This window comes from Notamacropus eugenii, chromosome 5, assembly GCF_028372415.1.
Source record: "Notamacropus eugenii isolate mMacEug1 chromosome 5, mMacEug1.pri_v2, whole genome shotgun sequence".
Taxonomy (NCBI): Eukaryota; Metazoa; Chordata; class Mammalia; order Diprotodontia; family Macropodidae; genus Notamacropus; species Notamacropus eugenii.
The window spans coordinates 33,623,166-33,647,043 of NC_092876.1; the positions used below are offsets into that span (position 1 = coordinate 33,623,166).

General features: G+C 46.3%; 1 long non-coding RNA gene across 1 annotated transcript; it reads right to left on the reverse strand.

The window, feature by feature from the left end:
- Positions 1–4,782: 4,782 nt before the first annotated feature.
- Positions 4,783–18,685, reverse strand: LOC140503977 (uncharacterized). Its single transcript, XR_011966927.1, has 4 exons — positions 18,474–18,685; positions 17,270–17,365; positions 10,925–11,020; positions 4,783–8,208 (listed from the first exon to the last, which is right to left on the reverse strand). It is a non-coding gene; the product is annotated as an uncharacterized lncRNA (long non-coding RNA).
- Between the last annotated feature and the right edge of the window lie 5,193 nt (positions 18,686–23,878).

Below are 23,878 nucleotides of genomic sequence, written 5' to 3' on the forward strand. Positions count from 1 at the left end.
TAATTTATACACGAATCAAAAGACAACACCCATACCATTTCACTATTATACCTCAAAGTCCTGTGGCAACAGGCAAGTGATGAAGCAGCAGGTGCGGATACACTGGGAGCTGTAGTCACCACCCTGCACACAGGAAGCCCAGGACATAGGGTCATTTCTCACTGGAAGCAGTAGTGGGATTCGGCAGCCTCCTGGGTGTCTGAGCAGCCTTTTATATGATATTGGTAGGTGATAAATGCTTATTTCTTCCCCATCTCCATATCATCTAAATTTTTGTTCCTTATTTCTTCCTCTTCTCCTTCCTGATAACCACTGGTTATAACGAAGAATTTTTTTTCCATAGGAGGAAGACAAAAATAAATTCAGTCAAACCAATCAAGACATCAAAAAACTCTGACCCACTATTGGGAGTCTCCTACTCATGCTTCTCAGCAAAGAGGTGGGCAGGGCAAGGGCTCTTGTCCTCGCCCTATTTTGGAGCTAAGCTCTGCTTCCACCACATTCCATTGCATTAGGTTCCATCGTTTGAGGACCATCTTTAAATCATTTTCTACTTCCCTAGGGGAAGCCATTGCTCCATTCACTTAAAATGATTAATGGAACTGTAATTTGTAAAAACTCCTCTGAAGACAAGGACTGTTTGGGGGAGGGGCTTGTGTGTTTGATGTTGGTTTTTTGGTATGTTCAGGTCCAACCAAACTGGTCTTTGTGCTGATCTTGACTCAAGGCACTGGCTTCCTCTTCCCTCTCTGTGCCTTTGCATGGACATTTCCTATTGCTGGAGAGTCCACCCTTCTCTCTGTGGCTTCTTAGAATCCTTGATTTCCTTCACAGTTTAGCTCAAGGTTGCCTTTCTGTATGAAGCCTTTCTTGATCTCCACTGGTACTGGTTCCCCCTCCCTTGAAAAGTATTACCTTGAAGACTAGCCCCTCTGGTATGAGGGCTGCCAAGCCCTTTTCAGGGCTGTTCATCTACTATTGGTGTTTTGCTGATTCACCTAGCTTTCATCTATGGCTCCAAGAAGCTGTAGCATGTGCAGCATTACACCCTGGAAATCCCTCTAGGCGGATGGGCTAAACCAGGTTGAGGGTGACTGAGGGGTTCCAAACCTGCTTGAGAGTTAAGGGGGTGTCTACCTCAAGCATGGGAAGACTTCCCCTGGTGGAGTGAGCAGATGAGAACAATTTGTTCCAGTGTCCATGAAGGTGGCTGAAGCAGGCGCTGAGGAACACTTAGAACTTGGTCAGACATCGGAGACCCCAAGGTCATCCACTGCATCTGGAGCCATCACCAGTCATTATGACTCTGTCCTGTGAACTGTGATGACTCCAGAGGAGAGAGTGGGGCCAATAACTTTGTACAACTCTGCCTCACTTAAATCCAAATTGTACATTAATCAAAAGATGTCACCCATACCAATTTACCTATCTCAAAGTCCTGTGGAGACAGACAAGTGACAAAGCAGCAGGTGTGGATACATTGGGAGCTGTAGTCACAATCCTGCACACATGCAACCCAGGCCATGGGGTCATCTTCTCACTGGAAGCAGCCATGGGATTTGGCAGTCCCCTGGGTATCTGAGTAGCTTTTGAAGGATCATACTGCTCACCTCCTGGTGTAAGGAAAGGGCTAGAAAAGGTGCTGTAAAAATTGTCTGCTTACCCAACCCTGACCTGATTACTGCAACAGGTAGGGATCCCATCCTATGGTCAAAACACAAAAAAATGTGCAAAAACTTTTGCAAAGATGATATCATTTACCATCAGTATATGGAATGTGCTCACGCTTATAGACAATTCAGCATCCTGAAAGATGAACAGCTCTTGTGAGAGAGCTCAGCAGGTATTGGATCCAAATAGCAGCCCTGAGTGGGACAAGACTGGCAAATGAAGACCAGCTTACTGAAGTCCGAGCTGGATACACATTTTTCTGGAGTGACTGCAGTGAAGGGAAGCACTTTGAAGATTTTGAGTGAGGGAGGGCTGTGCAGGTCATCAGCCTCTCTTCTCCTCCAGAGCCATCTGAATCCAGTGACCAGATATTCATCAGGATGGCTGGAGATGGCCCAGGATGTACCGGGAGACCTTGGGGCCTTTAGGCCAAGGTCTTTGCAGGCACTCACTTAGAGTGAGGCAACACCCATTCATTGAATAGGCCTGTTTAAGAAGTAGCTAGGGCATGGCCCCTTTAATGAGGCCAAGAGAAAGAAAGTTAGATAGAGCTGCAGATAGAGCACTGGGCCTGGAATTTGAAAGACTCATCTTCCTGAGTTGAAATCCAGCCTCAGACACTTACTGGTTGTGTGACCCTGGGCAAGTCACTTAACCCTGTTTGCCTCAGTGTCCTCATGTATAAAATGAGCTGGAGAAGGAAGTGGCAAACTATTCCATCAGTGCATATGCTCCTACCAGATGAGAGTTATGCCTTAAACCCAAATCATTCTAGCTCTCATTGATTTTGACTAGGTAAAAATGACCATTCTTTGCCTCACTTCTTACCTAGCCTTGATCACTGAAAGGGCTTTGCCTCAGTCAAACTGAGACCTATCAAAGACCTTAGCTTGAAAAGATGAAGGTCTCCTACAGGGTCGAGGACCATCTCTCATTTTCCTGATCCAAAACTGGACCCAGATGGCTAGGAAGGAGAAAGTGAGGATGGTGACTTTGCACAGCCCTGCTTCACTTAAATCCAATTGACTTACATGTCATGGCATCATCTCCCTGATATCATGGTCCTCTTCAAAAATAAAGAAGAGACAACAACACTGTGATAAAGTCAAAGAAAAATTTAACGAAGACCTGGAGACCCTTATCATCATATGCCAAAAGAGGACAGCTTATAAGTCTGGGTGACTTTAATGCCAGAGTAGGTACAGAGCATCAGACATGGCAAGGAGTCCTTGAGGGGAATGGAGTCAGAAACAGCAATGGTTTACTACGGAAGATTTGTATGTCTCATGACCTTCTCATCACTACCACTGTCTTCCATTTACCTAAATGCAATTAAACTTTATGGATGCACTTTTGCAGCAAACATTGGCATTTAATAAATTACATCATTATAAAGAGAAGAGACAGGTAGGATGTGAGAGTGACAAAGGAGATGATGTGTGATGCAGTGCTGGACTGATCATAGATTTATCCTCTCTAAGATAAATATTCCCATTCAACAAAAGTATTGACTCCAAGGCAAAATGACTACCAGAAGAATTATGCTAACAGATTAGAGTGCTTCTTTGAGCAGAACAGTTCATTGCTAACTTGGAGGGAATGCTGAGCCAACACACAGTGGGCAACAGTGGAGAAGAAAGGGAGTGGGCAGCTTTCAGAGATTTGGTGTGCAATACTGTATTTGCTCATTTGGGTCAGAATCCTCACAAACATCAAGACTGGTTTGATGAAAATGATGGGGAAATTTAGAAGTTGCTAAATGAAAAATGAGAACTCCACAGGATTTACCAGTAGGATAGCTCATCCAACTCTAAGAAGGCAGCATTTAACTCTGTCAAAAGTAAAGTGCAAATGAAGCTTAGAGAGATGCAGGATTCTCAGTAAGAAGGCAAATGAAATTCATTTTATGCTGATAGTAACAATCCAAAGTGCTTTTATGATACCCTGAAGACTATTCATGGGCCAACTCATCTTAAGTCCTCAGTGCTGATAGAACCACCTTGAATAGTGATAAGGAAATGGTCCTGGAGAGAGGGGTTGAATACTTGCATAGTGTTGTCAACAGATCATCGTCAATCAAAGCTAAAGTCACTGACCAGGAAGTTGAAGCCAACTCCTCTCTAGCCAAATTTCCAACTGAAGAGGAGGTTTTGAATGCCATTAGCCTCTCATATGGCAAAGATTCTGGTACCGATTCTATTCCAACTGAGATTTATAAGGTGGCGGGGTGAGGGGGGGGCTCTATTGCTCATACAAAAGTTGACTGAAATTTTCCAGGTTATATAGCAAGAGGAGATTATCACCCAGGAGTTCCAGGACACCTCCATTGTCCATCTCTTAAAGTAAAGGAAACAGATTGTTCTGTGTAGTCATAGGGTTATCTCTCCCTCCCAGTCACCGCTGGCGAGATTTTTTGCCACAGTGGGCTGATTTTTCACCTAGAAGATGGCAGTGTGGCTTCAGAAAGGGCTGAGGAACAGTCAGTATGGTTTGCTGCCCAACAACTTCAGGAAAAATGCTAGAAGCAGAAGAGAGGTCTGTATACAACATTCATCAATCAGATCAAGGCCTTTGATACTGTCAGTCATGAGGGCCAGTGGAAAATGATGTCAAAATTTGGTTGCCCAGGACAGTACATCGGTATATTACACCAGTTCCATGACAGCATGCTTGCCCAGGCTCTCTTGTTTTCCCAGTCACCAATGGAGAAGACAAGGTTCTGCACTTGCTCCATGCTTTTTAGAATGATGTTTTCAGCAGTGTTGCCAAATGCTTTCAGCAAGGATGAAAATAGCATCAAAGTCAGCTACTGCATTGACAGTAAATTATTTAACTTGAAAAGGCTACAAGCCAAGACTAAAGAAGAAGGAGAGTTGGTGCACGATTTTTTGTTTGCAGATGATTGTGTAGCCTCTGAGGCTGAGTTGCAATAGAATATGGATTGATTCTGCTGCTTGTGCTAATTCTGGCCTACCCAAAAACAAAACAAAACATAGCTTCTCCACCAGCCAGCTTCTCCACCAGCCAGCACCACACCATCCATATGTGGAACCATTGGTTACCATAAATGGAGAAATTTTGGATACTATGGATAAATTTATTTACCTTGGTACTTTCCAGGGATGTCCACATAAATGATGAGATTGACACACACATTGCCAGAGCTAGCTCAGTATTTGGAAGTCTCTGAAGGAAAGTGTGGGAGAGAAGAGGTATCAGACTGAAGGTCTACCCAGATGTTGTGCTGACTTCATTGTTGTATACCTGTGAAACCTGGACAGGATACCCACACCATGCCAGGAAACTGAATGACTTCCATGTGAATTGTCTTAGGAAGAATTTGAAAATCACCTGGCAGGATAAGGTACCAGACACTGAGGTCCTTTCTTGATCCAAACTGCCAAGCATTCAAACTTACCTCTGATGGTAGAATGCCAAAATGTGTTAGTCTAAAAGCTATTTTACAGAGAAGTCATACAAGGTAAAAGTTCACATGGAGGTCAGAAAGAGATACAAGGACACTCTCAAGGTCTCTCTGAAGAACTTTGGAATCCATTATGAAACATGGGAGACACTGATACAGGACAACCCAGTGTGGTGTGCCCTCATCAGAGAAGGTGCTGTGCTTTATGAACAAAGCAGAATTACAATGGCTCAAAAGAAATGTGAGATGCCCAAATTTAGAGCCAGCTTCACCCCAAATGTTCATGTGAACTATTCGTGCCCAAGCTATGGTAGAGCCTTCCATTCTCCTACTGGTTTGATCAGCCACAGCCAGACACACTGTACCTTAACTCCAACATAGTGACATCATTTTGGTCCTCTTCCAGAATGGACCATAACCAAATGAATCAATGAGTCAGGAAAGTGTTTACTGAGTATTTACTGAGTATCAAGCACTGGAGATGCATGTACAGAATGTTAGACAGCCCCTGCCTCAAGGAGCTTACATTCTCACTGGGGCAGCTACATGGCACAGTGGATAGAATGCTGAATTCAGCATCAGGGAGACCTGAATTCAAATTCTGCCTCAGATATTTACTAGCTATGTGGCCCAGGACAAGTCACTTAATCTCTGTCTCCCTCAGTTTCCTCCTCTGTAAAATGAGGATATGATAGCACCTGTCTTACATTGTTTTTGTAAGGATTAAATGACATTTTTAAAATGCTTTGCAAACCACAAAATGCTATGTACCTGCTAACTCTTATGAAGACAACATGTATAGAAAAGCACACATAGTATCTAAGAAGGGATATTTTTATTTAAAAAGTTACTGGGGGTAATGAGTAGAACCAAACATGTCCATGTGTGTGTGCAAGCATGAATGTGTGTGAGTTTTATGTGTGTGTGTGTGTGTAGGTATAGATCAACACACTTATTCAAGAATCAGTCAAAACATATTTATTACATGCTTATTATGTGCTTACTACGTGCTTACTACTGTGCTGAGAGTTCAGAATATAAAGAAAAAGCAGAAACAGTCCCTGCTTTCTATGGGAGGGGGGAGAACATATATAAGTTACTGTTGAAAAGGGTAGGAAAATGCACTGCCCTATGGTTCTGCTAATCATTCTTGTGACTGGTCAGACCTAAGCTCTCTTTCGTGGCCAGTTGGTCAACAAACATGTATTAAGCACTTATTCTAGGCCAGGATGTGCTAAGCTCAAAAAAGGGCAAAAAAAAAAAAAAATGCAAAGAAAGGAACTCAAATCCCTCACAGTCTTTGCTCTCAAGAAGCATGCCTTCTAGGGCTCTGATGGTTTGTTGGTTGTTATTCTTCATTCTGGAAGAGGACCATAATGACCTCACTTTGTTGGAGTCAAGGTACAGTGTGTCTGACTGTGGCTGCTCAGACCAGTAGGAGCTTACCACAGCTTGGGCACAAATAGTCCACACAAACATTTGGAGTGAAGATGGCTCTAAATTTGGGCATCTCTCATTTTACAGCACCTTCTTTGATGTGGGCATGCCACAGTTGGGTGGTCCTGTGCCAGTGTTTCCCATGTCTCACAATCAATTCCACACTTGTTCAGAGAGACCTTGAGAGTGTCCTTATATCTCTTCTTCTCGACCTCTTGGTTAAGTTCTCAGTAAAATAGTCTCGTAGACAAATGTACATTTGGTATGTGAACAAAGTGGCCAGCCTATGAGACCTGTGCTCCTTGCGGTGAAGTTTGAATGCTCTAATGGTGAGACAGTCTTTATATATCTCAGTGAGTTCAAGAGACATACACAGACTATTTGAAGGTCATCTGGAAGAGGAAATGTTAGCAGCTGGAAAGAGGATGTTAAAGGTGGGATTGTAGCAGATTCTTGAAGGAAACCAGATGAAATTTAGAAGTAGGGGTTGAGAGGGCAAAGCATTCCAGATGTGGAGGACAGTCAGGGAAAAGGCATGGGGATAGGAGATGTAGTACTGTCATGGGACATTGCAAATTGGCCATAGTAATGGAAAGCAGAGTTGATTTGTTAATTTTGTCTAGAATTAGAGAGGGTAAGAAGGAAAGGGCAAAGCTCTACAATAAAACCTCTTTGGGGAAAAGTGCCTTGGGAGTGAGAAGTATGGAAGAAGCTCACCTACTTGTCATGGACCACATGAAGTATTCAGCACACTGGACAGTGGTGCTACTGGGAAGAAAAGTTAAATTCTTCTGAGTCCTCAGGTCCAGTAACTAGGTTTTGGACTGGAAGAAGCCTTGGAGTAAATACCTTTTGTATATTACTTGCAAACACAGAATGGAAGCTCTTTGAGGGCAGAGAATGGATCCCTGATAACTTGGTACATCTAGCACCTAACCCTAGGACTACAAACCTCCAGTTTGCCTTAAGTAGAACTGTAGAACTGAATTGAGTTGAATGAAAGGTCACAGAAGGTGTGGGAGAATTTGTCATTTCCTGGTACCCGTGCTCTTCCAAGTCCCTAAAACTAACTCAAAACTGTTCAATTTTTAAGAGAATGATTTGCTGATTGATTTTTGTGTTTATTTATTTATTTTTAACAAGTTTAACCCCAGTGCCCAGCACATAGCAGGGCTTAATAAATGCTTTTTGAGTGTATTGTGTCTAAGGTGTCTCAGTTGTCAGTCTATGATCCCATGATCCCACTACCCTTACCAGACAAATACCTAGAATATGAACCCCACTGAGGGCAGGGCAAGGTGCTTAGCACAGTACTTGGAACACAGTAGGCACTTTAATAGATGTTGGCTGAGTTGAAGTGACTTAACTCCTGATGACCAGAATCTAAGCATAGTATACTTGACTATAAAGGGGCCTTTAAACCAAGCCTAAAATTGTATGTAAGTTAAAAAAAAAAAACAAATTGGTCTTGGGTGTTCCTAGGTCCAGGGAAAGACCTTTCAGCCAGAAAGAGTCACTTCCTCTTCTAATCCAACCAGCCTGACCATCAGACCTTGCCCCAGTTCAGGACCTGAGGGAGGTTCCTGCATGTGGTCCATGATCAGCCAGAGCACAAGAGGAGAGACAAGGTTCCAAGCTGGTCCCCAAAAGTACAGGCTGACAGAAGGCAGCTTTGCCTGGGGGAAAAAATGGTGGAGGAAGTCAGAATGCTCTTGGCTCCTCATGACCAATTCCATGGCTACTTTTTTTCACCATAACTCAGTCATCTCTTTTCTCTGGAGGTTGATTCAACCCATAATAAACCCCCAATCAAGATTCTGGTGGCTGTTATCTGCAGATTTCCAGGTTACTTTTTTTCCTTCCTCAATGAAGTCAGTACATGGCCATGGCTCAGTCTTTCTCTTCTCCCTAACACTTGAGCTCATACTAAGGGACTGATTCATCTCAAGCACATCCCAGTTCTTCACCTTCTTCATTTCCTATGGCGCACTCTTCCACCCAACTTTAGTAACATGGAGAGATGCTTGTACCCTTGATCTTTTCTTTACCCACAAATGATTCACTTCCAGATTTATGAACTCTAGGTTTCTCTTATCTGATCATGCACAAGAGATCCCTCTCTGGCCCGGCTCTTCCAGGTGACTTCCCCCTTCTCTCATTTAGCTTTGATTTCTTCTCATCTGCTGCCTGCTTTCCATTGCCTACAAACATGCTCGTGTCTCTCTCCCCCATTCTCAAAAAACCCTTTCTGAATCTGTCCATCCCTGAGATCTGTGGTCCCATTTCTCTCCTTCCTTTTGTGGGAGGAGCCCCTTGACAATCCCTTCCCTCTCATTCTCTTAATTCTTTTGCAGTCTGACCTCTGACCTCATCATCAACTGAAATTCCAGTTACCAATAATCTCTTTATTGCCTTTTTTCCTCCTTCTTTACTTCTCTGCAACTTTTGATGCCGGTGACCACCTCCTTCTCCTTGATAATTCACTTTACTCAGGCTCTCTCCTAGTTATCTTCCTGTCTGCCCCCACTGTTCCTGCTCTGTCTCCTTTGGTGGAGCTTCAGGTCAAGCTCACTAACCATGGACAGATTCTAAGCTTTCTCCCCCCATACTATTTCACTTGACACTTTCATCATCTCCCCTGGACTCAAGGATTATCTCTTTGTAAGTAATCCTCAGATCTATTTATTGTTATTCAATGGTTTCAGTCACATCTAACTCTTTGTAACTCCATTTGGGGTTTTCTTGGCAAAGATACGGCAGGGTTTTGCCATTCCTCTCTCCAGCTCATTTTACAGATGAGGAAACTAAGGGTGAAGTGACTTGCCCAGGGCTGAAAATCTGGTAAGTGTCTGAGGCCAGATTTGAACTCAAGTTTTCCTTATCCAGCCCTAAATTCTCTCCAGACCTCATGTCTTCCACTGTCTCTTGGACTTTTTGAACTGAATGTCTTGAAAGGATGCTAAACTCAATATGGCCAAAACTGAACTCCTTATTTCCCCCCAAACCCTCCCCCTTTTAAGCCTCCCTATTACTGCTGAGGCTCTATTATTTTCTTAGTCACTCAGGCTCAAAATATAGGGGTCATCCTCAACTTTGCACCCCCTCTCATTGCCTCATTACCCAATATGTCGTAGAATTCTGTCAGTTGTGCGCTTCACTGAACATCTCTGTATATGTCCTTCTCCCTTCTGATGTTTTAACTACCTGGGGGTGACCCCTCATCATCTGAAGCCTGGACTATTACAATAACTACTGGTTGGTTTCCTTGCCTCAAGTCTTTCCCCATTCCAATCCATGCTCCATTTGGCCACCAAAGTGACCTTCCTAAAGCACAGGTCTGACCATGTCACCTTCTTCTCCTACTCAGTGAACACCGGTGGTTTCCTATCCCTTCTAATATCAGATATAACACCCTCTATTTGCCTTTTAAAGCCCTCCATAATCCAAAGTGCATTAAATAGAGCACTGGACTTAGAATCAGGAAGATCTAAGTTCAAATCCAGCCTCAGACATAGTCTAGCTTTATGATCCTGGGCAAATCATTTCACCCTGCTTGCCTCAGTTTCCTTATTTGTAAAATGAATTGGAAAAGGAAATGGCAAACCACTCCAGTATCTCTGCCAAGAAAACCCCCAATGGGGTCATGAGGACTTGGAAACATCTGAATATAATCTTACCCTCTCTTCCCTCTCTTGTCTTCTTATACCTTTCTCCCCTTTGCCTATTCTGGAATCCAGTGACATCTTTCTTCTAACAAAACACCCCCTCTCCCAACTCTTTTTTCACTGGTTGTCCCCCATGGCTGGAATTCTCTCCCTCTATCCCACCCTCCTGGATCCTCTCACTTTCTTTATTTCTTGGCTAAAATCTCATCTTCTACAAAAAACCTTTCCCAAGCTCCATTAATGCTAGTGTTTTCCTCTAAGATTTTCTCCAGTTTATCCTGCCTGTGTCTTGTTTGTGGTTGTTCAGTGATTTCCATAATGTCCTACTCTTGGTGACCCCATAGGAGGCTTTCTTGGCAAACATAGCAGAGCGATTCACCATTTCCTTCTGCAGCTCATTTTACAGATGAGGAAAATGAGGCAGAGTAAAGTGACTTGCCTAGGGTCACACAAGCAGTAAGTATCGGAGGTTGGATTCAAACTCAGGTCTTCCTGACTGCAGGCCTGGGGCTCTATACACTTCATCATCTTGCTATGTTTGTGCCTAGTTGCTTGTATGTTGTATCCATTAGACTATGGGCTCCTTGAGAGAAGGGGATGTTTTTTGCCTTTCTTTGTATTCTTACAGTGCCAGGTATACAGTAGACACTTAATAAATCTTAATTGGTTTGTTTTGACCTCACAATCATATAGTCTATCCCTATCACACATACTTCCGCAACCTCACCTGTCCACACAGCAGAGCACACAGAGACGGCTGGGAAATCCTTCTGCCCTTTTCTCTTCCCCTCCTTTCTTCCTTTCCTCCTTCCCTCTTTCCTTTCTGAGACAAAGCAGAAAGAGTTATTGGAGAATTGAAACCCCAAACAAATGAGCAGAAGGAAAATCTGAACACATCCTAGTCAAAGCCTGGAATGAACTCAATCTCAGTAAAAAAGATGGTGGTTGTCACTGCTGACCATCGTCAGTGATGTCTGAAGAGGAACTTTCTCTGAATTGTGAAGGGCCTTGGATTTAGGCCCTATGAAGACCAATGGAAGGAAATGGGGATGCTTAGCCAGGAGAAGACAAAACTCCAGGAAGGGAGAAGTAGAGCTAGTGTGGTGTAGGGGATAGAGTATGACTTTGACCCAAGGCAGGAACACCTGAGGTCAGATCCTGCCTCTGATATTTACAATTGTTAGATGACAAAGGGCAAATCTCTTAAGTTCCCAGCCTCAGTTTCCTCAAAAGGATGATGAACCTTAAAGCCCCTTCCAATCCTAAAGCTGTGGGCCTCTGTAAGACCTGCCTTCCAGTGTCTGAGGGGATGTTATGTGAGAAAAGAAGTCACCTAGTTTGTGCTTGTCTTCCCATTCTACCCCAGGAAAGACAAGGCAAGTCAACAAGCCTTTACTCGGCAATGATCATATGCTGAGCCCTGTGGTAGCTGCTGGGAATACACATTCAAGCAGAAAGACAGTTTTTGCCCTCAAGGAATTTTATACTCCAATGGGAAAGATCATGTATAAAGAGGAAAAGAATATGGAAGTGGAGTAAGGGAGAGGGATGAAAGTACAGGCTAGGGTGGGACACAAAACTGGGAGAGTGTAAGGGGTAGGGTGGAGATGAATGAAAGAGAGAATGTGGCTGGCCAAGGTGTTCCATACAATGGCAAGTCTGGGGAGAACTGATCAAACAGAGGGAAAGCCAGAGAGAAGACCTGGAAGTGTAGAGGAAAGTTGGGAGCCTCAGAGCCTGGAAGGGAATGTGGGAGGAAATGAAGGCAAAGCTAGAGTTGGAGGAAGGCCATTTAGGCTCAATGTAAAGGAAACACTTTCTAATAGAGCTATCTCAACATGGAGAACAGCTAAGGGGTGCCACAGTGCTCAGAGCTCCAGAAAGACTCATCTTCATGAGTTCAAATTCAGCCTCAGACACTTACTAGCTCCATGACCCTGGACAAGTTCTTTAACCTTGTTTGACTCAGTTTCTTCATCTTTAAAATGAGCTGGAGAAGGAAATTGCAAACTGTTCCAGTATGTCTGCCAAGAAAATCCCAAATGGGGTCACGAAGATTCAAACTCAGCTCAACAGCAACAACAAATCCTCATGTGGAATGGGCCACCTTGGGAGCTTGGGAAAGCCCAGGTTTGAGGTCTTCAAGCCATTGCTCCTCTAAAATGTCTTAGAGAAGATTCTTTTTTCAGGTATGGTTTGGATTCGACGACCTAGATCCATTCCAATGTGCCAATTCTCTGATTAGAAGGAATGTAAGCTTCTTGGTGTCAAGTTGTTTCATTTTTCCCTTTGTTTCCCATAGTTCCTAGCAGAGTGCCTGGCAGATAGTAGGTGCTGAATTAATGCTTGCTTATGGATCAGAGGATTCTAGGTCTGTGATGGGGGAGGAGGTCCTGTGAAAGAAAAACATCCACCTGAAGGAGCCAAGGGGGCAATATGGAGCCGACTGAGGCATAGACTCTCAGATCTCTCCCTGCCTGGGGCCTGGTTGGAGCAAAGAGAGGTGGGCGTTGGAAAGAGAAAACTAGAGAGACAACTTTCCCAGGGAATCCTGTCCTTGATGCCTATGGAAAGAGAGGTCAGATTACCTAGCTGAATTCAGTGACTCACTACCTGTGTGATGTTGGCCAAGTCAAAGTCTCAGTTTCCTCATCTGTCAAATGGGGAGGGGGGCTTTGGACCCTTGAGGTCCCTTCTATGCTCCTATGAACTGCTGGAAAGTGGTTCAGCTTCCCCCACCTGCAGTCAGGGCTCCTGACCCTGCTCAGCTTTCAGACAGTCTTCTCAGTCCATCTGTCTGAGGGGCTGTCTTCTATCAGGTCCTCAGAACTCTCTTTCAAGCCGCTTTTCTTAAATGATGTCCTTTTTTGGACCCCTGGCAAATAAAATGTCCATGTGCAGTACGTTAGATCAGGGCAGAGTCAAAAAGCATCTATTAATCGCCTCATTGTCCAGTCATGTCCAACACTTCTGGACCCCATTTGGGGTTTTTCTTGGCAGAGATACTAGAGTGGTTTGCCATTTCCTTCTGCAGTTCATTTTACAGATAAGGAAACTGAAGCAAACAGGATGAAGTGACTTGCCCAGGTTCTCATAGCTACAAAGTGTCTGAGGCTGGATTTGAACTCAGGTCTTCTTGACTCTAGACCACAATGCTCTATCTACTGCGCCACCTAGTTGATTACTATGTGCCAAGTACTATGGGTGTAAATACAAAGACAGTCCCTGACCATTACACTCTAATGGGGGGGAGACTATACGTGTGGAGTGGGGTTCTGGATGGGGGAGGGGTTGGAGAGCGGAGGAACCTATCCTTTCTAGAAGCAATAAATACTGATCTGATTATGGCTGTAGAATTGGAAGGGGGCTGTAGTGGATAAAAGACTCTTCTTTTAGGGAGTGGGAGGAAAGTGAAGCAGCCTGCTTCTTGTCAGCTACCCCTCTGGGGCTTCAGAAAGGTGGGGGAGGCGGTAGAGAAATGAAGGGATTTCTGTTCTAAAGAAGAATCTCCTATCAAATTGTCTACCCTCTTAGGAAGGGGGGAGTTGAGGGAGAGAGGAAGGGAAGGAGAAAATTTGGAACTCGAGATTTTTAAAAACGAATGTTCAAATTTGTCTTTACATGTAATTAGAAAAAATTAAATATAATGGAAAAAAGGAGGCTCTTTTTGTTTTTACAAATAGGGTGTGCCCATGCCAGCTTCCTCTCTCAGATCTCCCTATCCTCAGCACCCTTTGTCCTGGCCAATGGGTAAGACAATGCTCCCCCATCCCAGCAGAAAACACTGTGCTCCTCCATCCTCTACTGTTTAGAGAGTAGAGATCTTCTCAAGAGAGTGCTCTCCCCTCTTTCCCTCTCCCTGAACAGGTGCTCCCTGAACAATGGTGCTCCTCCCTCCTCCCCAGCAGGTGATACTCCTCCCATCCTCAGCAGGTACGACAGAGAGGACATGGTCCTCCGTTCCCTCTTACCAAGAAGGCTGGAGGTCATCCTGTCCTCCTAGCCTTTTCCTGAGCAGCCTCTGGGCTGTCCTCCAGCAAGATGGGATAGTGAAGTAGTAACCCCTTTCTAGGTACCCCTTGATTTGTCATGATATCTTGTCACCTCCAGGAGTGTAGACACTACTCTCTGGAGCTTGGAACACACCCTTCCCTCCTCTGCCTCCCCTCAAATGGGGAAAATGCTACAGTGTAGACCCAGCATAACTAACCACCCTGGATTAAGTGCCTACTGTGTGCAGAGCCCTGGTGGTTAAGGGAATTAGGAAACACCGAAGTAACTATAACCCCAAATATAAAGTAAAGAGAGTCTTTGAGAGGTGCAAATTAGACCTAGGGGTGAACCAAAGTGGGAAGAGGGGAAAGGGGGATGAGCATCTAGCTTCCTGGAGGAGAGGGCACTTAATGATGCTTGGAACCCAAAAAGCAGAAACTGGAGGAAAAGAGAACATTCCAGTTCTAGGGAACAAAGTGATCAATCAATAAACATTTATAAAGTGCCTACTATGTGCCCTCAGGCGCTATGCTAAATGGAGAATACAAAAAGAGGCAAAACACAGTCCCTGCCCTCAAGGAGCTTCCCATCTTATGGGAGAACAATCCTACAGACATACAGAGCAAACTAGACACAGGTTAAACAGGAGATCATTTACCGGGGAAGGCCCTGGGAGGAAGAGGGGTTAGGGAAGGCTTCTCATAGAGGTGGGATTTTAGTTGGGACATAAAGGAAGCCTCCCTGGGGAGGACAGTAGTCAGAGGAGAGGAGGGAAAGCATTCCAGGCATGGGGGGAGGAGGGGGTAGCTGGAGAGAATGCCTGGGAGCTGAACGATGGAATATCTTGTTCATGGAACAGCCAGAAGGCCAGAGGAGCTGGATCAAAGTCTGTGTTGAGGAGGGAAGTGTAAGGAGACTGGAAAGTAGGAGGGGGGTGGGTGATGAAGGGTTTTGAATGCCATGCAAAGGAGCATTTTGCCTTTGATCCTTGAGGCAATAGGGAGCCACTCAAGTTTATTGGGGGGGGGGGGGGTGACATGATTGGACCTTCATTTTAGGAAAATCACTTTGGTGGCTCAATGGAAGGTGAACTGCAGTGGGGGAGACTTGAGGCAGGCAAGTCTCCCAGCAACTACTGCAAGTCTAGGCAGAAGGGGGCCAAGGCCTGGACTGGGGTAGGTTGATGTCAGGACAGAGAAAGGACTGTTTTCAGGAGATGCTTCAGAGATGACATTGCCAGGCCTTGGTGACAGCCTGGATGTTGGGGAGGGGTTGAGAGAATGGGAGAAGGAGTCCAGATGAGGGCCTGAGGGACTGGGAGGATGGTGCTGCCTTCTCCAGTACTAGGGAAGGTAGAAGGAGGGAGCATTTAGGGGAAAGATGCTAGGTTCTGTTTTGTTCATACTGAATTTAAGAAGTCTACTGGACTTCCAGATTGAGATGTCAGAAAGGCATATGGAGATGTGAGATTGGAGGTCAGCAGAGAGACTGGGGCAGGGAAGTAGATGTGAGAATCATTAGCACAGAGACACATGGTCATTAAATCCATGGAAGTTGATGAGATCCCCAAGTGAAGTATGGAGGGAGAAGAGAAGAGGGTCCAGTACAGAACCCTGGGGGACACTTAGGGTCAGAGGGCATGATCTGGAGGAGGATCCAGCAAAGGAGAGAGGGAAGGAGTGGTGACAGGTGGGGGGGAGGGGGTCCTGAAAGCCTAGAGAGGAGAGAGTGATATACAGGATCAAAGGCTGCAAAGAGGTGGAGGAGAATGGGGATTGAGAAAAGTCATTGGACTTGGCAATTAAGTGAACACTGGTCTGTTGGGGGTGGGGGATGATAGGATCAGAAGCTGGATTGTAAGGGGCTAAGAGAGAGGAGAGGAAGTGGAGGCACCAATCATAGAGGGTCTTTTCCTAGGAGTTTAGTTACAAAGGTCAGGAAAGAAATAGGGCCATACTTAGCAGGAATGGAAGGATCAAGTGAGGGGTGTTTTTGAGACAGGGGTAACATGGGCATGTTTGTGGGCAGGAGGGAAGGAGCCAGGAGAGAAGGAAGGATAGAAAAGAAGTCAAAGAATGGGGATGACAGAGGACACTGGACTGATGGAAGATGAGGAAGAGGGGAGATAAGGGATCTCTGGGAATGGTCTCAATTTTAGCCTGGGGGAATTCATGCTCCCAGACATCAGGAACCATCTTTGTTTAGGTCTGTATCTCCTGGGCCAAGACGAGTGGGAGCTTAAGAAATGCTTGCCGATTGGTTGATTGGAGGCCATCAGGAACTCTTCTGCTGGGTGGTTGGTTAACCCACTTCAAGTCCCCCCTCCTAACCAGAGCACAGTTCTCCCCCACCTTTTCTCCAGCCTTCTCTTTACCCCTTAAGGAGAACAAAGATTGGAGTGATCATTTCCTTGACACACCCATTGCCACCTTCAGGTGAGGAAGGTGTCATTTGGATCTTTTAGTCAGAGACCATCCCCTGACTCTGTCAGTAGGACTGGATCTAGAATTTTCCCCAGCCATGGCTCAGGGGTCTACTTATACCAATCCTGCCCCAGGGGTAGGAGGAAGATGAGTGAAGGGCTACCACTGTGCCAAGCTTCTGAAGCAAGGCTGGCAGCTGTCCAAGGGGGTTCTGGCTGATACCAGCCTGGGAAAGAGGGATCCCAGGATGGATTTGACTATATATCACATCTGTGTGTGTGTGTGTGTGTGTGTGTGTGTGTGTGTGTGTGTGTGTGTGTGCAGATTCTCAGCCTGGAGCATGTTAAAAATTTCTTACCCAGTGGGCCCCTCCTCGCTTATTTTGCAAGGGGTAATGGGGGGAGCATTTCCCTCCCTCCTTGAAGGAAATCTGAGATGAGGTGAGGTAGAGATCAGAGGATTGGGGGTTTGGAAGGGACATGTCCAGTGCATGGACATCCAGCCTCTGCTTCAAGGAAAGGAGGGATGCAACCAACCTGCCCCCCCCAAATGGAATCACATGCCCCTCCACCTCCCCAGCCCAGTCTGTCAGCTCTATTATCTCTCAAATAACAATAAGTTTCTCTCCCAGTAGAGTGTTTTTTCACTGTGCCTACCTTTTTCAGTGTGGAGGCCTCATGGTCTAGGGTGAGGGTGGAGGTAACCTTCCTGGGATCTGGTCTCTTCCTGGGCCCCTTTCTTCAACACTCTGACTGGAAAAAGTGTGAGGAGGTTGGCTCTGCCATTGTCAGTTATCTAATGGTCTAATTAAAACCAAGGAACTCCCAATGGGGGATGAGTGAGAGTGGGGAGAGACCTCTGGGTAAACTCAGTGTCAGAGGGGCTGTAACACACCTGGCAGGGCTCAGGTGGGACAAACCTCCCCCGCCACTCCTTCAAATTTAGGTCTCCCTCTGAGCTTCACTGCCAAAGGAGGCCTGGGTGTGGCCTGGGAAGAAAGATACACCTGCTGCTCCTAACCAGGAGCACCAACAGCTCATGTGGAAACAGGCCAGTTGGCTGCATACTCTCTTTCTGTGTCTCTCTCTTTTTCCCTCGCTTCTCTCTCTCTCTCTCTCTCTTTCTCCCTCTCCTCCTCTTTCCCTCCTTCTTTCTCTCTTCTCTCTCTCCTTCTCTCTCTCTTTCATCTCTCTTCTCTCCCTCTTGCTCTCTCTTCTCTCTTCTCTCTCTCCTCTCCCTCTTTTCTCTCTCTCTCTTTCTCTCTCCTTGTCCCCCTCATCTGTCTCTCCTCTCTCTCTCTCCCCTCTCTCTGTCTGTCTGTCTCTCTCACTCTCTTTCTCTGTCTCTATCTTTCTCTGTCTGTGTCTCTCCCTCACACATTCATAAACATATCTCTCACATTCATATTATACCTCTCTCTTTCCTTCTCTCCTATTTTCCTTCCTCCCCCTTTCTCTTTTCCCTTCCCCCTCTCTTCTTGTTTACTTTCCACTCCTCACTCACCCTCCCTCCTTTCTCCTCAATGGCTCTTTCTTCCTCTCCCACACATTCATCCTCTCACTCCCACTTTCATGTGTGCTCTCTCCCTCTCTTGCCTTTCCTTCTTCCTCCTCTTCCTCTCATTCTTTTCCTCTCTCTTTCTTCCTCTGTCTCTCTTTCTGCATGCCTCTCCATCTCTCCTTCCCTCTGTCTCCCTCCTTCTCTGTCTCCTTCCTTTTCTGTCTCTCTCCCTCTTTTATCGTTCTCCCCTTCTCCCTCTTTTATACATCCATCCTCCCACTCTCTCTCTCTGTTTCCTTGGGTGCCCATGTTCTCTCTGATTTTGTCTAATTCACATTTTCCCTCTTTCCTATACTCTACCGTGTCCAGCTCCTCCAGCCTAGGAATGCCTGGTGGGATTTAATGGTTCAGCATGATTCTCTGTGTATTTTCAAGTCTTTTCTATGCCCAGCCCCAAGCCAAATCTTGAACATGCCAGGTCTTCCCTTGACATTGGGTCACTTTCAGACTACTCCTCCCACTTGGTAGGCAGCAGCCTTGGTCTCAGGCCAGGAGAACTGTGGTTTCTTCCATACCTGGGGGATCCTTGTGAATCTCAAACTAAGCTGGGCTGGGCTGGGCTGGGCTTGGAACAACGCCCCTGAGGACCTGCCAGCCTGGGTATGGGGCAAGGTCTGAGTGGAGCTTTTCTGGGAGCTCCCACACCTGGACATGAGAGGTATCAGTAAGGGTTGGATCGGGGCCAGGTCCCTGGGAGGGACAACATGAGGTCTCAAATCCAGAAAAACAGGCCCAGCCTGTCAGGACTGCTTCAGATGTGCCAGGGGCCCCACGAGACCTTATAGCCCCACACCCACCTCAGACGAGTGCCCTGAGGTGAGGCCAGGGAGAGGCACCCTGAGGGCCACACCTTTGTCCTTGGCCATCTTCCTCCACCCTTCTGGCCTTACCTCCCTTCACCTGCAGTCCACTCCTGCTCTTTTTTCCTTCTCTACTTGTATTCAGTACTTCACTCTGTATCTCTGACCTTACTTTCTTTCATCCCTCTATCCTTAACTCCTTCCCTATATCTGTCATACCTTTAGGATACAGCTGTGTGCTGGAGCATCGGACTTGGAGTCAGGAAGGCTTGGATTTGACTCCTACCTCCAGATACTTCCTAGCTGGGATACGCTGTTCAAGTCATATAACATCTGGTAGCCTCAGTTTTCTTATCTGTAAAATGAAGGATTTAGACTCAATGACCTTTGACATTCCTTCCCATTCCAGATCTATGATCCTATGATCCATCTCTACTGGGGGCTTCTCTCTTCCAGTCCTTGACATCTATCCAGGCTGAACTGCCCTGGGGGCAATTGAAAATGCTGGTCTGAAGCTTAGAGGACAGTAGGAAGGGGATACTTGAAACCCTGGGAAAAGTTAAGCTCTCTTTAGGAGAGGAGTGTGTGTGTGTGTGTGTGTGTGTGTGTGTGTGTGTGTGTGTGTGAGAGAGAGAGAGAGAGAGAGAGAGAGAGAGAGAGAGAGAGAGAGAGAGAGAGAGAGAGAGAGAGAGAGAGAGGAGAGACAAGTATTGATGGAAGAGGCTAGGGGAGTGCCTCTATTTAACTGTCTAGAGGAGAGCATTGAAGATTGAAGAGACCAGACCCGGGAGATGAAAAACTGAGGGGATCAGTACCACAGAGTGAAAAGACAGAAAAGAAACCACTGGGTTTGCCAGTGGGGAAGCTCTGGTGACCTTGGAAAGCGACAGAGGCAGAAATCAGATGTCTGGGTGGTGTGGAATGAGCAGTGATGAGACAGAGCATGGGGGCATCTCTCAAGTCTGACATTGAAGAAAGATGACCAGGAGGATGGTGATAGGACATCCCAGGCTTTGCCACTTCCGTGCTGATAGCCCACAGGCTCCTTGGGTGCCACAGAACAAGTGACTCTAGTATCTGGGCAGCAAGGATCATTAATTACCATTGGAAGCTAAGGAAGGTAACTGCCCACACTTCCTCCCATGATGCCCTCCCCTGCCTTACTATTTCAGCAGGTAGGGATCAATGTAGGATCTCTCCCTGCCTCAAAGTGAACTTGTCTTAAAATATCGATTTGATCAACTCTGAGTCTGTGAAATGTTAACGATCAAAATCATTTTCTCCAAGAACCGATAAGGCAACTCCCCATGTCTTTGCAAAGGGGGGGGGCTAGGGATGGGGAACCCTGCATATAATAGCTGACTTTTTCTTTTTTCTTTCCTTTTTTTTTAGTAATATCTTGCCTGGTTCTGTTGAATGGTCATTTCCTCCGCCCCTTTGTAATCTTTGGCATAATAATATCTAGCACTTCTACAGGGGGCTGTCATGAAAAAGGTTACTCACAACACATAACAGCCTTGTGAGGGAGGTGTCCTTAGCATCTCAGCATTTTACAGATGACATAACTGAGACAATTTAAATGACTTGCACATAGTTCACTGAGGGGGAATTGGAACGTGGGCCCTCTGGACTCTAGGATCCACATAATCTATCCACCCATCCACATAACTGCTTTGTTATAAGGTATCATTCTCTAGGCAGGAAAAGTGAAATGGGGGTGATTAAAAGGGCAAGTTCTGCATAAAATGTATTTTTAGGAGAATTAGATTTGAGGACTTCCTACCTTTTGTAAAGTCTGCTCCAGCACCAGATTGGTAGCTATAGTTTTTATGATGGCAGAGTTTAGAGAAGGTTTAGGCAGAGGTGAAAGAGGAGAGGGAGGCATTGGACATGAGAGAGAGAGAAGGGACAATCTTTGAGTCAGGGCTGGGGAAGAAACCTAAGGGGATGCATGGGAAAGATCATCCAGAGAGGTTAGCCATGACACGGAGGAAGGGTGGTCAAATAAGCCTTTAAGACTGGAAAAGAAAAGGGGAGGATGAGGGATGGCTCATCTGGAGGCGAGGAAGCAGGGCTAGAATGGGAAGTAGGGCCTTGAATGATGAGAATGTTTGGCTGGACTGGACAGGATGGCCAAGAGTGAGGGAACCGCAGGGCAGGTACCAGAGAGGTGGCATCTGGGCTGGTGAAGGAATCAAGGGAAGACGTACCTGGAGGGGAAAGAAGTAGAAAACTGAGGTCACTGGCTAGGGCAATACTGGGATGGGTGGGAGGCCTGGAAAGTGGGGTCAGAAAGGAGAATGTCTGAATTTAGGATCTTGGAGAAGGAGCAGTCCACCTCCGTCATCAGCTGTCCACACCTGACTTTCTCCCACCACCCCCAACCCCCTTGTCATCTTATTCCAGACAACATTTTTGTGTGCTGAGCTCCTCATTCTGTCTGGCTCATGAGAGAGCCAGAGAGATGGGAAAGAGTTTGGGGGCCATGGGAACTTGGCCTCCTTAGGACAGATTCATCTGTCAGTCATTTACTCAGACTTTTTTCTTTTGAGGTGAGGGTGGAGTGGACAAGGGTCTGTGCTTGTTTTCTGGGGCATGAAGAGGACACAGGGAGTGATCAGTCTCAGGTAATGAGATTTATTGGATGATCAGAGGGGCCCTGAGACAAAGCCCAGAAAAGTCAGGTGGGAATATAGATGTAAGCCAATCGCAGACCACGAAGGGGGTGTCTCCAGCTCTAGGTGATAGAAGGCTCTGATGATTCTGCATTCCAGAGGAAGGTTATAGTATTCAAAAGAATTTTTTGAGGGGAGGAAAGCACACTCCCAGATGTTCTGGAGAAGGAAACCTAGCCTCCGGGTTGGCCTGTTGGAGGTGGGGTGTGGGGGCAGGATGCCTGCGGTCCAGGCAGAGGGCACTTCGAGGCCAGTGGAGGGGAGAAGGAGCCCCTCCTCCCTGCCCTCTCCAGAGTCAGGCAGGCCCAGGCTCCATAAATCAGGGGCAGTTAGTGGGAAAAAATCAGGTTCCAAGGCCAGACCCAGTGGGAGGCTGTGCTTCTGTAGTGTGTGCTGGGCCTGGGGCAGCTCAGCCTTTATGGGGCACAGCAGGCCCTCCCTCCCCTGCCTGCCATTTTTATCCTCACCCCCCCCTTCTCCCCAGAGCCCCAACAAAGGCCTCCAGATCCCTCTGTCTGCAATGGGCCATGTCTGCTCCCTCCCCAGGGACAATGGCCCAGGCTGGTGGCCCAGCTGTCACCAAGGTGGCAGCCAGACCAGAAGGAGTGACCAGTGACCGGTTCCTGGGCCTTTGTCCCACCCAAGGAAAAGGAGGAGAGCTCAGGCCTCAGTCTTTAATTTAGCTCCCTTCAGGCTTCCTTTTTGTGAGCTCTTTCTTCCTGTTCTCCCTTTCTCTCTCTCTCTCTCTCTGTCTCTCTCTTTCTCTCTCTGTGTCCTTCTTTCCCTCCCCATTTCTCTCTCCCTGTTTTCTCTCTCTCTCCTTCCTTCTCTCTCTTTCTCTCACCTCTCTCCCTCTTTTCTTTCTCTCTCCTCTCTCTCAGTCCCTCCCTCCCTCCATTTCTCTCTCTCCTCTCCTCTCTTTCTGTAGTCTGTCTCACCTATCTGTCCCTCCCTCCCTGTTTCTCTTTCTCTCTCCATCTACCTTCTCTCCTTCCCATTCCTTCTTTTCCTTTTCCCTCTCTGCTTAGAAATGAGAGATTTAGAGCTGGAGGAGCCTTAATGCTTATCTGGTACAACTCTTTCATTTTACAGGTGAAGAAACAGACCCAGAGGTTACTTCCTGTAAACACCAAGGCAGTTAGCTGAGCAGTCAGGTTTTGAATTCTGGTCCACTGACTATATAAGTTGCCCATGAATTCCACTGTATTCTGAAGGATCCATTACTAGCCCCCAACTCCCCACAAACCCCTTGAAGAGGTCAGTGCTTAGTTCCGTGTACGCGATCAGAGGTGAGCCCTGCCCATGCTCACCAGAGAACCAAGGAGCTGAGCGATAGTCCCCAAAGTGAACATCCTCCCCCACGAACCTCTGGTGATGATGAGGCTATAAATATTCCCCTGGTGTCCACAGGAATCTGGAAAGAAGTCACAGCCCTGAGAGCTGGTTTGTCAAGGGGATTAGGCACCGGTTTCTTTGTCAAAGGTCACTTTAGTCAATTTAATTCAATTCAGAAAGTGTGTATTAAGTACACACCACCCTATACAGAGCCTGCAAAGATGAGGGACAGATAGTACCTGCTTACAAGGGCTACTCAGGTCTCAGACTTGCCACTTTTGATCACTGTTGTATGGAGGCACTTGGTGAGAGTGGAGACGCTGGGAGGGCAGGCAGGCACACATAGCAGCCACAGATACCATGACCTGCCATGGTATACCCATCTATACCATGATCACACCTTCCATTTGGACGTAACTCCAAAGTTTGCAAAGGACTTTCCTCACAACTGTTGCTAAGGGGAATAAGGAATATGATTCTCCCCATTTTATAGATGAGAAAACCAAGGCAGAGAGTGAGTGGTAAATCGACTGGACCCCAGTGAGACAGCAAGTTTGGTGTCATGCAGGAAAAAGATGGGTGGGCTCAGAGTTGGCCAAAATTATTCTTTAAGTTCTACAACTCTAGTGACAATTTCTGCTTTGATTTCTTTGGTCATAAAAGTGGGGGGAAATAATGTCTGTGCTGGTTACCTCACGGTTTGATTGTGAGAGGCAGCTGTGCAAAGGCAGGGAAGTAAAAAGAGTCTATTTAAAGTTGGTGATGAGTCTTAATGTGCCTGAGGTGGTGCTCCAACCCAGGTCTCCTAGCATACCTCTGTGCCTAGGATGGAGAGGGTCTCGGGCTTTTCCAGCAAAGCTAGCTCTCTTTGCCCTGATCCTGCCCCAGTCCTACC